Source organism: Triturus cristatus, chromosome 8 (assembly GCF_964204655.1).
Source record: "Triturus cristatus chromosome 8, aTriCri1.1, whole genome shotgun sequence".
Taxonomy (NCBI): Eukaryota; Metazoa; Chordata; class Amphibia; order Caudata; family Salamandridae; genus Triturus; species Triturus cristatus.
In genome coordinates this window covers 678,472,433-678,484,844 of record NC_140591.1, presented here as the reverse complement: position 1 = coordinate 678,484,844, position 12,412 = coordinate 678,472,433, and positions in this window count along the sequence as shown.

Genomic DNA, 12,412 nt, shown 5'->3' with positions numbered 1-12,412 from the left:
ACCCCGGGCGTGACTCTGCATAGCCCATTAGTAGCTTGCAAAAGTTGTTATATATGTTAGTGAGGGGCTCAACATGATCTAATATTGTTGGCCATTTGACAGATCTCCGATTATTGCTTACTGATGGATGTCTAATCTCCTCTCCCTGGTTTATTGGATTCAATGAGTGTTTAGCAGACCGACTCCCGCTAGATCTAGACATAATGGGAAGTGATCGCTCTCCCATCTTTTGTCAACCCTAAAATCCTGTATATGGTTCCAATATGCTATGCTTGCCATCACATAATCAATACGGGAGGTGGCATTTCCTCTAGTAAAAGTGTTCAAACACCTAATGTCTGAAGGGAACCGCCCATTGCAGGCCCTTAGACCTCTTTTGATTGTAAAGTGCAAGATTTGAGTTGCTGATATAGAGCACGCCACCTTTTTGTTTATTTCTAGTGGAGGAAATCCCCTGGCCAAGTCTTCCTCGTATAAGATCGTGTCCATTCCAGACACTGGTTCATAACAACAGTTGAACTTGCCGCCCACAAAGCCAGCTCCATTTGGCTCGATACTATCAAGCACTTTCTCAAGCTGTCGAATGCCCAGTGCTTCCACTGTGCACCCCCTCTGTCTAAAGCATATGTTAAAAAGGTGTATGAGTAACCTATTATCAAATTTCAACTCTATCCCCAATATGTCCTTGGAACCAGAGTTCACTATCTCTATAGTGGCGTTTAAAGTAATTTTTACCCAGATAATCAGCCCGCCCAAAGGTCTTCCTCTCTTCGATGGTATAGCCCCAATATGGAAGGTTCTACAGCCTTGTTTGTACAAAGGCTCTACCGCCCATGTTTCCTGGAAGAGGCACAGGTCAAAGTTATTAACATAGTCCTGCCAGTCTGGGCCAGAACGTTTTTGGTGAAGCCCAGCTATGTTCCAGGACAGCATCTGTAAAGTGTTTGGAGCTATATTTGTGGAAGGCCTATTGAGGGTTCTACTTAGGGTACTGTGTCTATGGTTATCAGTATTCGTAGATATTGTTATCGGATCTTGTGGGTGATTTTTATACAAATGGGCATCATGTAAAGCATGAGAATCTCACTCTAGTTTTGGGGGCTACAAATATATATGGCTATGTGTGCTTCCCTTAGATAAGGTATCTCTAGTCCGCGCACATAGTCAATCAACTGATTCTAAATTGTGAGCCCTGCAAGTTCTGACGATAGACTATTTCTCTCTGCTGCTGATGTTTTTGTTAGTCTAAAACGAATTTTTGATTCAAAGAGTGAATGTGGTTTTAAATTCATAGTTATCAAATTGTTTACAATGGTTTTGGAACAAAAGGTTAGTTTTATGTCATCCAGATTCTCTGTTTCTTGCCGGAGACGTTCAGATTTTACGATATCAGATCTTATTATAGAACGGTATTGGCGTTTATTTGTCATCAAATGCGTAATTTTATTTATTTGGGACTCTTCGTCCAGTCTGGTTTCATTATTTAAACTTGGGACGTTTGTAAGGAGAATACTATACACATTTTCCCTAGGTCTAGGTATGTATTGCGATGATGGATAAGATTCCCCTGAATATTGGCTGCCTATAACCTCTCAGTCTGGTCTGGAATTCTGACACTGCCCTTCCTTTCCCCTACAGTTTGGCCCATTTTCTGTGTGGGTGTCAGTGGGATTATTATTGGATGCCTCTTGCCTCAAAGACAAGGGCATTTTGGGCTGAGACTCCAAGCTAGTGGGGTAGTTGTGGTAATTAGCCGGTAAGGATTGGCGGAGATTGTTACAAGCTGAAAGGTTCTTGTTACAGACAGCCTCCATTGGGGCAGGGGTAGAGAGAGAGAGAGAGAGAGAGAGGTCTAGATAAGCACCTATCCGCTATTCCTGAAATCTGATTACAAGTGGCTTTCCCCCTTATAGGATTACTATTCCCTTGTGTTTTAGTCATTTCACTTGAGATAAAGGTAGTTCGAGGTGAGTGGCGTCCAACTATTTCCTTGAGGGTTTTATCTCATCTTGAGCTACCATGAGTGCGTAAATATCTGTGTTCTCAGATTGGGTCTCAATTTCCCTACTACTAGCTTTCTCATAGGGAGCATCTCGGGTTTGTATTGCCTGATCTTCTTCTTGACGAATTTCTAGCAATGAGTATCGATTTGAACAGGGTATTGTTGGAACCTCATAATTTGGTAGACTAACTTGGCCGGGTAACACTGGCCTCGACATAGCTGGGGTAGGGCAGACAAGCTTGCTCTGTGTTTGCTTTGGGGAGGATAATGAAGTATGTGCGACGTTCTCACTGTTAGCATGGTGGACTATAATGGGATCAATGGGAGGCCTATCAGTGTTTGGGTTGATCTGTTTATTATAATATGTAGATATCTTTTTAGTACCATTTGATGTTATGTCCCTCTCGCCAGCTAAGATTGTTTCCACTTCTTCTATTAAATCATCAATTGATGCTTGGGTGCAATCATCTGCTGCTTGTGACATCCGTGGGCTCTAGGCCCACATGCTGAGGAAACAGGCACCAACACTGTGATCGTAGTTACTGGTAATGAACCACGAGTACGTGCACTCGGGCTCCTTTATTAGCAGGGCACCAAATTGGTAACACGTGTGTTGGATGGGTTTAGGTGAGTGTATAGGCCAGCCCTCAAGGGAGTGGCTAGCACAACATTCAACTGGGTCCAAAAGGACACAACACTCCTCCCAAATCATATGAAAACAAAAACAAACAAAAGTCCAACCTGTAGGAAGGAATGGGGAAACAACTAAAAACAACTAAAAGTCTCACAGTGCAGGACAGCAGTAGAATGGTGCATCTGGAAGCACCCAGGCATCTTGGCACGTGTCCATATTTTAACCAGGTACATCTGGACACGAACATGGTGCTGATGAAGTCCGGCCCTCCACCTTTGCATCAGTTAACTGACAGTTCCCCTACATGATGTTAGTCAGTCCATCGTACTCTTGCTGTGAGGCAATTGATGTCCAATTCATACATAGGTGCATCGGGAGCCTGAGTGAAACCCATTGTAAGCACCTTAATCCATTGACGACAGCCTTGGAAATCCGCCGGTGGGGCAAAGTAAACTCCATCTGTCACGCTCGGAGAGGCCCTTTAAATGAGTTGCCACAGGCCCACCTATAGGAGGCACTGGGTCTGCACGTGTCCGCATCTAGACAGCCGCAAGACCACCTCGGAGCCTCCGCCTAGTCTCTCGCGCAACTTCAAGGGTAGATGTAACCAGGACAAACATGCTTACACCACCAGAACAGGATGTACGCTAGCTAGACAATTGGTCACTGGGTCCTTGGATTGGTACACGGCGCAGGACTCCATGCGTTTCATTTAATGCCCCCCAGATGGTATCGATGCACATGGCTAACGATGGGATGGTAGCCACGAAATAACTCATAAAAAGTGGTGACAGGCCACTCAATGCATGTCATTTCTATACATGCGCTAATATGTGGCGACAGGCCACGGAAACTCACAGGGAACTCCTACACACTCCGTCACATCCTTAGGACTACACATCTTCTCCTGTCACGGACCACTCCCTGGTCCTGTCAATAGGGCTGGGAGGCTTCCCAGATGTGCCAGCCAGCTCAAAGTCGACAGTGAAAATAGAATCTGGTCTGTGTTGCCTTCCATACTCATCTTCCCTTTATTAAAGTATTCCGGCAACTCGGGAACACTGTGGGAGGTACAGGGCTCCCTTCTCATTTACAGGTGTGGCAACTGTACCTGCTCCTCTCTGTCAGCAGTGGCCCCGTGCCACCAGAGGCATATGCCCTCATCATCTACAAAGGCAACAATACAGCAATGTAAGTCCTCTTCCCAGGCATTTTCAAACCTTGGCCAAATCCCGTACTGCAAGGAACTGGCATCCCTTTTAAACAGTCCTCAGACAAAGCATTCTTTTCCAGCCTTGGAGTGCTTAGTGGGCACCACTCCCAGCGTTCTTCGCTGTTTATTCATCCTGGCTCTCTTCCTTCCAGGCTGCTCCATATGCAGCATGAGTGTCAATTGTGGGGCTCTTAGTTGCAGACTATGCTGTAGTTCAGGTGCAGTAACTCGAAGTAGCCACAAGGCGGCACTGAGCATGTGTACGGTAAATGGCAGACCTTCTACTTTGTAAACCTTCTCAGTGTGCATGGTTCTACTGCTTTATACTGCTTGGGGCATTGCAGTCTCCTGGACGGGAGCGAACAGGCAGACAGCACTCCAAGGGGCATATTTACAAGCTGGCGATAAAAAATTATCGTTGCTTTTGCGGCCGTTTTCGGCCAAAAAGCGGCGATAATTTTATCGCCTAATTAGCAAGGCCACGCTAACGCGTGAAAACTTGCTTTAGCGTGGGGATTCCTAACGCCCAGCTTTGCATCTCTAATTAGATGCAAAGTGGGCGTTCCTGACCTAACATGACAGGAGAAATGTCGCTAAGCGACATTTCTCCTATCATCAAGCCCCATGCTATGAAGCATAGCGTCAAGAAAAGTAGCGATAACCCCTGTTATCGCTACTTTCCTTACGCCTGCTTCAGGACTGACTTAGCCATGATATCCTATGGAAGGAGGATATCATGGCTAAGTTTGTGAGTCCCTATCAGCAAGCTAACACCATACTACGTGAGATTATCGCTGGGTTTCCAGCGATAATATCACGTTAGGCAGTTAGCGTGAGGATTTTTATCGCTGAGGAGATAAGTGTTGCTAATAGCACGCTATCACAGTGATAAAAATCCACGCTAGCCAGCGATAATTATCCTCGCGCTAAGAGCGCTGAGCGATAATTATCGCCGGGTGTTGCTGATATGCCCCTTAGTCTGCAAACAGGCAGGGACAGCCGCACAGTTCACCCTCCTAAAAATGCCCTCTGCCCATCCGATCATGCACCAAGGGCGGCAGCTGTATGATACTGATTGTTGTATCGAAAAGCAAAACGTCTGAGTCGCTCGTGCAAAGCAATGTACTAATGAGTACAGATAGGGTCCCTGTCACTGCCCTTGTAGCAGTGACGGTGAAACCTGCAGGCGCAGTAATTGGGGTTTCTTCAGTTGCTACACAGGGATGTGCATGATACGCACGGCGCTTCTTCAGTTCATTGATATTTAAACCATATTCAAATCATAAACAGTTCAGGTGTATCTGATGCCCTTTGAGCAGGTTTGAAAAATAGCAGAGTATCTGTGTACGTTAGACTAGGGTTAGTAAAAGAGGTGGACTCTCCTGACAATTCTCACGTGACAATTCCTTCGTTGCCAAAGCTGGAGTCATTTTCAGTTGCCGAAAACCTTTAGTGCCTGCTCGTACTCCAATTTCTGTAACCGCTTTTATCCAAAGCGATTAATTCAGCTGCAGTCTCTTTTGACTCGAGCAGGAGATAGATCCACTCTGAAAAGTTCATTTGGTCTAAAGTTACCATGCTCCTGTTTTCTTTACTGATTTCCTGGCTGGCCACAGCTCTTGCACGAGCAAATCACACCTCCAAGTTCCAAGTTCAAACCAACCAATCCAATCCACCAACCAAACCAACGAGGCTCTCTGCCTCGTTGACATGCAGCGATAACCTTTTCAGTAACCAGCATCTGTTCCGATAGTTCAACCTCATATATGAGAGGCAAACTGCTCCACATCAGAGTTTCAAATGGTTTGCTCAGTCAGGCCGCTTCAGTAGCAAGCTACTTATCTGAGGTTGCAGTGCGGCCGCTAAGTAGCGCCTCACGCACCTTTTCATTTTTCCGACCACAGTAACCCTACTGTTAGCGGCTCCCAGCATTCCTCTTTGAAGGCCGTATGCAGGACGCTAGGATGTCAAAAACAGAGGCGCAAGGGAATCAGCAATGCAGAGGCGTAGCTAGAGCTTGTGGCGCCCGGGGCTATCCTTCAGATTGCTGCCCCCCTGGGGGGGGTGCTGGGGAAAAAGGACAGCGAGCACTTGAAAGAGGTCCGAGAGACACGTAGTATCACCGCTAATAGTTACCTCGATCATGCAAGTTACATGGACATACATGACACGTCCCAGGGCTAGACAGCCCCGTCCCCAAAACAGTGTCGCCTGGGGCAGACCGCCCTCACCTAGCTACGCCGCTGAAGGAAAAGCAGAAGGAAACCCAAAACTTACATCAGTTCTACCTAACCTGTTTGTGACATCTCCCTCGTAACATCACAGGTTGTGTAGGAACCCTGTCCCCTGTCCCCTATCTACCCTGTCCATGACCTCAGCAATGTCTGCAGACCGGTCCACCACACTGGGTTTGACCACGATTCCCCTGGCAGCACCTTCAGGATACTACAGGTGAGTCCAATGCACCTGATCACTAGACTAACTTGAGTTCTGCAGTTGGGGCAGTACCAGCCCTGCAGTGAAAGCCTTCTCACTCCACCCAAGCCCCCATGAGAGCTCAGTAGACGCCATCCCACGTGCCCCTCCCAGGAGAGAGCAGTGGAGCCATCCACTGCCCCAGCCGCAAAAGAACTACAAACCCTGACCCCCCCCCATCCCAGGAGAGAGCAGTGTAACCATTCTTCTCCTCCCTCCCGCCAAACAGAGAGCATTCAACACCAACTCAGTGTCGCCTATGGTCACTACAGTATTGTAGTGTGAGTTTTTAAAGACTGTCAGTGCTCCAAAAGCATTTCAATAAGCTGGAGTGTCAGGCCAGAGAACGCAGTAGAATGTGACAAATGCAGTTTTTACCTACCAAGGCCAGCAGGGGGATCTGACCCGTGGCCCATCGTAGAGACAGCCTTGACCCTGCAGCTGTCACTAGAGACAGCCCCATGCCCGTAAAAAATATGTAAAAATCTAGAGAAATATTTTCATATTTTTGTGGGGGGAAAAGGGTATACTAGGAGGGGACAACCCACGGAATCTGCAGAAGGAACCGTGGCAATGTATACTAATAACAGTTTAGTTTCCTAATGTAATATTAAAATGAATTGCACCCAAGGTGCCTCGTTTCAATATTCCTGAAAGTTTAGAAAGCAAAGTAATTGAATGTGAGTCCTGATATCACGGTATGTGCCTGTCCTCACAAACATCTCTCGTTAGCACGTGAGTAATGCCAAGGTCTCTGCACCTTCATATCACCCCGCACTTTTTGTGTGTGTTACTAAGAACACACAGTTATTGCTGGCCACATTCACTCTTCAGCTGTAAATGTCCACTTCAGCACAGGCTTACTTTGCTGAGCTGACGCTGTAATAAAAACAAGCACCGGCAAAGCCAAAAGGTCTTGCTTATGAGAGCTATTGCTTTGGCAATGCTTTGTAGCCATGCTGTACAGCAGTGCAGATGCTTTGCAGTATGGCTAAAACTAATTTTAAATGGCACTAATACACATCCAGGGCAATTGCACTTTTACCCGATACTGCCCCTTAAACTATCCCAACCATCAGATATCCCAATCTTCCCTCACACTGTCCCCTTCTACCTTCAGTCTAGCACTTCTATGCTCAAATGATCCCTCCCCTTTCAACCTAACCTCCTTCACCCAAACCTCACCAAAACAACCTCTCCAACACCAAAACTACCCCATCTTCTCGCTACCCCATACTTTTAGACTACCCCTCCACTCAAACTACTTCCTATTGTCAAAGAACTCTGCCTACAGTCAGAGTATCTTCACTTACTACCTTCTAGAACAAAGTTACCCCTTCAAACAAACTACCCCTACCTTCATGCGAACTCCACCTTTAAACTACCCCTCCAATGCGGAAACTACCTCCAGTTGTAAACTATGCCCTTCCAACTTCCTCCCCAGCACCGAAGCTACCCTATATTTTGTCACATCCCTTCTGAACGCTAAATACTTCCAACTTTCAAACTGTCCCCACCTCCTACCTACTACTACTATACTCCGTGTCCCAGTATCAACTTACCCTGCGCACTCAGCATGACCCATTTTACTTGAGCAAATCTTCAATGTCACAATGTCAGCCTCAATACCCCATGCCCCTTTCCTTTCACTATACCAAGGATTTCTAGAACTGGTCTTATTTACTGATATTTAAATTCATCCTCTCTCATCTTACATTTTATTATTCCATAAATTATAATATATATGTAACAACACAATGTTGAGTAATCTAATTATAGTCGCGTAGCACAAAACCCCTTAGAATTCTTGCAAAGTGGGTGTAATGGGGTAGGAACCACACCAACAGGCCTAGAACTCCAAGCAAAGCCATATCAACTAAACTAAAGCCATACAAACTAAGCGTAGCCCAGTACAAACAACAGACAATGGGAAATTCCAAAATATTTCAAAGCATATTAGGTGTGATATTTGCTAAAATTACACACAGTGCCCAATTTACCCTTAGGAGGCTGTCTGCATGAAAGAATTGCATTCAATGGTTTACTCAAAACACAAAACTCATACAAAGTATTGTTTCTGTCTTTGCATAAATGAAAAATCATATTTATTGTCACAAATAGCATAGTTATTTGCATGTGTGTGGCTGATGCCGTGGCACAATGCGCAGTAAATACAATGCAATGCTAATTTGGTTGTGCAAGGGAGACTATTGCACATACTTGCATAGTGTGAATCTTGGTAAACGTGCTCACAAGTGTATTGAATTTAGAACTTGCTTGATCAGTAAATGCATACAAACATAATTACCCCTTCAACACCCAAACTACTCCATACTCCTCCTACCTCTGCCTTATATCAACCCATCCTATATTTAAACTATCCATCCTTTAAATTACTCCTTCTACCCTCACATTATATCACCAAAACTCACACACTACACTCCAGTTTTAAAAACTGCCTCTTCAGACCCAATCTGCTCTCCTATCTTTAAAGTACACTTTATAATTATAATCTTAAACAACATCTCACCTGTAAAATGCCATTCCCACCTTCAAAACACTGCTCCTTCTCAAACTACTGAGCCTCCTGCTCTACTAATGCATCTCACTATTCTACGTATGATGAAAATGCCACAATATTTGAATGTTATTCAAAGTAAAAATATGGAAACTGCCCTGTGCAACACGCACCAGAAAATACACAAAGAGCTTTAAAAGTCTACAGAATTTCTGCGAGGTCATCGATTTTATACTCTTTGCTCCTTGTGGCCGGCAGTCATTGGAAGAACAGAAGCTTGAGGAAAGGGGGGTGAGTGAGGAGAGGGGTGTCACTGAACCCCTGGCTAACATGCAGTATCTCTGTCATGCAAAGCCCACGCATAGGGTACAGAGCAGGTTTTTTTGTTTTGTTACAATCTGTTACACCAGAACGCAAACAGAAAGGGTTAATGAATTACCGGCACCCCTACTCACCACCCCGCCTGCGGCACAGTGGACACTTCCAGGAAACGGGTCCTCTCCGGGGGTGTCAGGCAGCACCACAGCTGATTCACCCACCGTCATCTGGGAGTGGTGGTAGGGGTGCAGGAATCCATCCCAACCCCTGTGCGGCTATATCTCGAAATATCGGGAGGGTCCACTTCCTGTAATGGTCCCAGATCTATGACATTACGATTACCAAATGTGGGGTCTTCTGTCCTTCCTTGCACCTTTTTAGGTTTTCATCTCCCCCCATGGGTAGCTGCCCTGGAAGGAGCATTCTCTCACACTTGGGCTGGTCGGCCATCCACTGCTACGGCAAGTGCTGTAGCTGGGCTGATGTATAGTAACACTCGAGATCATGGAATGCAATCCGGCCCTTCTCATACGGTAATTTCAGTGTGTCCAGTTTTCTCTAAGGACTTGTGGTTCCCAAAGAAATGTCGTAATCAACTTATTTAGGCGTCAGAAAACAAAGCGTGGGAGCAGACTCATCTTCCCCTGAAATTTGTATAGGTATTTTGGTAGTACGATACTTTTACAAACCTCCACCCTACCTGTAAGGGACAGTGGTAGCCTTCTCCAAAATGCATGGTCTTCTCGAGGCCCTGAAGGAGGCTAGGTCGTCCACCGGGATGTGAGTCAAATATATCCTCAAGTATTTCAGTGATTTTGTCTGCCACTGCATTCCTAGGTCTGGTGCATCCTCCTCGCACACGCCCACCAGGAACCCCATTGAGATAGATTCGATTTTGGGCATTTAGTGGTAAAGCCCAACACCTGCCAACATTTCTCTGAGTGGTTCAATAAACAGGGCGCCAAGCTACTAGGATCCCACGCCCTCTCCCTGGCTGCACCGGAAGTAGTGGGCTGCTCAGAAGTCACGAGGTGCACGTGCTGGAGCTTGTTCCGCCGCGCGACCAAATAGCCCAATCTGGCAATGTGGTGCGTGCGCTGTAGGCAGCAATGTTTGCTTTTTGCAAGCAGGTCATGTGAGCAGCGCTTGCACTTCAAACGGCGGCCGTGTGGCACTGGCCCGTTGCGGCGGCCTTTATAATTTATTTGGGTGCACTTACTGACAGTAGTGTCAGTGAGTGTCGCCAAATAAATTATAAAGGCCACCGCAACGGGCCAGTGCAGCGCGGCTGCCGCCCTCAAAATAGTGCCGCCTGGGGCGGACCGCCCCCACCGCCCCCCTCTAGCTACGCCACTGCAGCAATGGGTCCCAGAGAGGACACAGGCAGCGAAGGCAGGAGGGCCACAAGACTACTGCACCAACAGCAGGCAGGTTTGGAGCGTTCAGTGCAGGGGCAGCCTCTGTAACCTCGCCTTCCCACTCCTCAAGTTATAGCAGCTCTCCTCTTGCCACGGGCCACGTCACTCCCTTCAGCTGCAGGGCTTGCACAGGTGAGACTGCCTTCTCCGGTGCATCAAACTGTAGGTTCGGGCATGGCAGCCCCCTGTAGAAATGTCACTACAACCAGTGCTTTAAATGGGATAAAATAAGTGCAGGTACTCATTAAAATGAGCTACAGGTGTAGTGAGGGGGCGGGGCTAAAGGCCAGACATGATGATACTTAACCACTTCTATATTAGTTGCAGCACATACCAAAACACATGAGAAATGTGTTTATATAAACAAAGCAAGTTAACTTATTACACAAAATGAAAGAGAAATGCGATAACATGTTAACATTTCCTTTTTTTGTTACAATAGTTGCACCTTTTTACTGTCATACTGTTAATTGCTGTTTGGCACAATACTATATATTTTTGAGCATGCGAGTAGGAAGAAACTGAAAATACCCCCACTTCGAACAAAAGCTCTTATGGCACCAAGCAAATGAAGCAAACAATCATTACCCTCCGCAGAAGAAATCTCTTGTCTCTTCCATCCATCTATCCATTCATCCGTTCATCCTACCATTTACCTACTGATGTCCACCATTAAACCTTTACATTCCATTGTCTATTCAGTCTTTCATCCATCATTCAGTTTTTCACCATTCCGTCTAACCACCCTTCATATCCAAACCTATCCATCCATCTCCAAACCTATCCATTCATCCTTTCACTCATCCATCTCTTTATCCACCTTTTCCCTCATCCATCAATCCATTCGCTCATCCATCCATCAACCCTTTCACTCTTTTATTCCATCCACCTTTTCATTCCATCCACCCTTTTACTCAATCCCTCCTTTCACTCATCCATCATCCACCCTTTCATTCATCCATCCAATTTTTCACTTATCCACCCATCATCCGCCCTTTTAGCCAATCATCCACCCTCTTTCATCCATGCATGCATTCACTCATCCATCCATCTATTCATCCATCCATCCAGACATCCACCCTTGCTCACTCATCCATCCTCTCTCTCACCCACCCAACAACCCTTTTTTTCGTTATTTATGAATCTTTGTCGCCGAGCAGACATGTACACACAAAGTGCCACCCATTTTCTTTAAAATACCTCCTGAGAGTGTCTTGATTCTCTCTCTTTCTTTCACTTGTTTCTTACAAAAACAGGAATACAAATGCAGGCAAACACACAAACATAGCAGACACACAAGGGCAGAAATGACATGAGCACCAGTTACATTACAGAAAGTCACATTAATTTTTGTTTTAGGCCTAGGACAATTAAGTCATTTGCTCAGAATCACAGGATGTTGAGCTGAAGCTGGGACTCAAACCTATTTTCATAGTTCCTTGTTAGGCAGCTCTGACCGGCCCTAACATTACATCCTCTCAATTTTCCTATCTGGGAAAGATGCCTCACAGCCTATGTAAACATAAACCCCCCACCAAGGCCTGAAAGACACTGGAGCGAAGGTGCTAACAACAGGCAAACAGCAAGGCCAATTCACTAACTCTTCCCCTTTCCCAGCAAACTATAGCTTCAGGGCGCTAGCCTGGACAAGGAGCAGGGAAGAAAAGCAGAGAGACCCTTAGGCACCATCCCATCGCCCAATGTCTGCCTTCCCAATCCGATGCTGGGTAGCGTGTAATACACCCCCCCCCCCCACCAGACTCGTACTGAGAGCTGCATTCATCTCGGGTGTCATGCTGTAACTAGATTTGTGGGGTAGGGGATAGGCTCACAG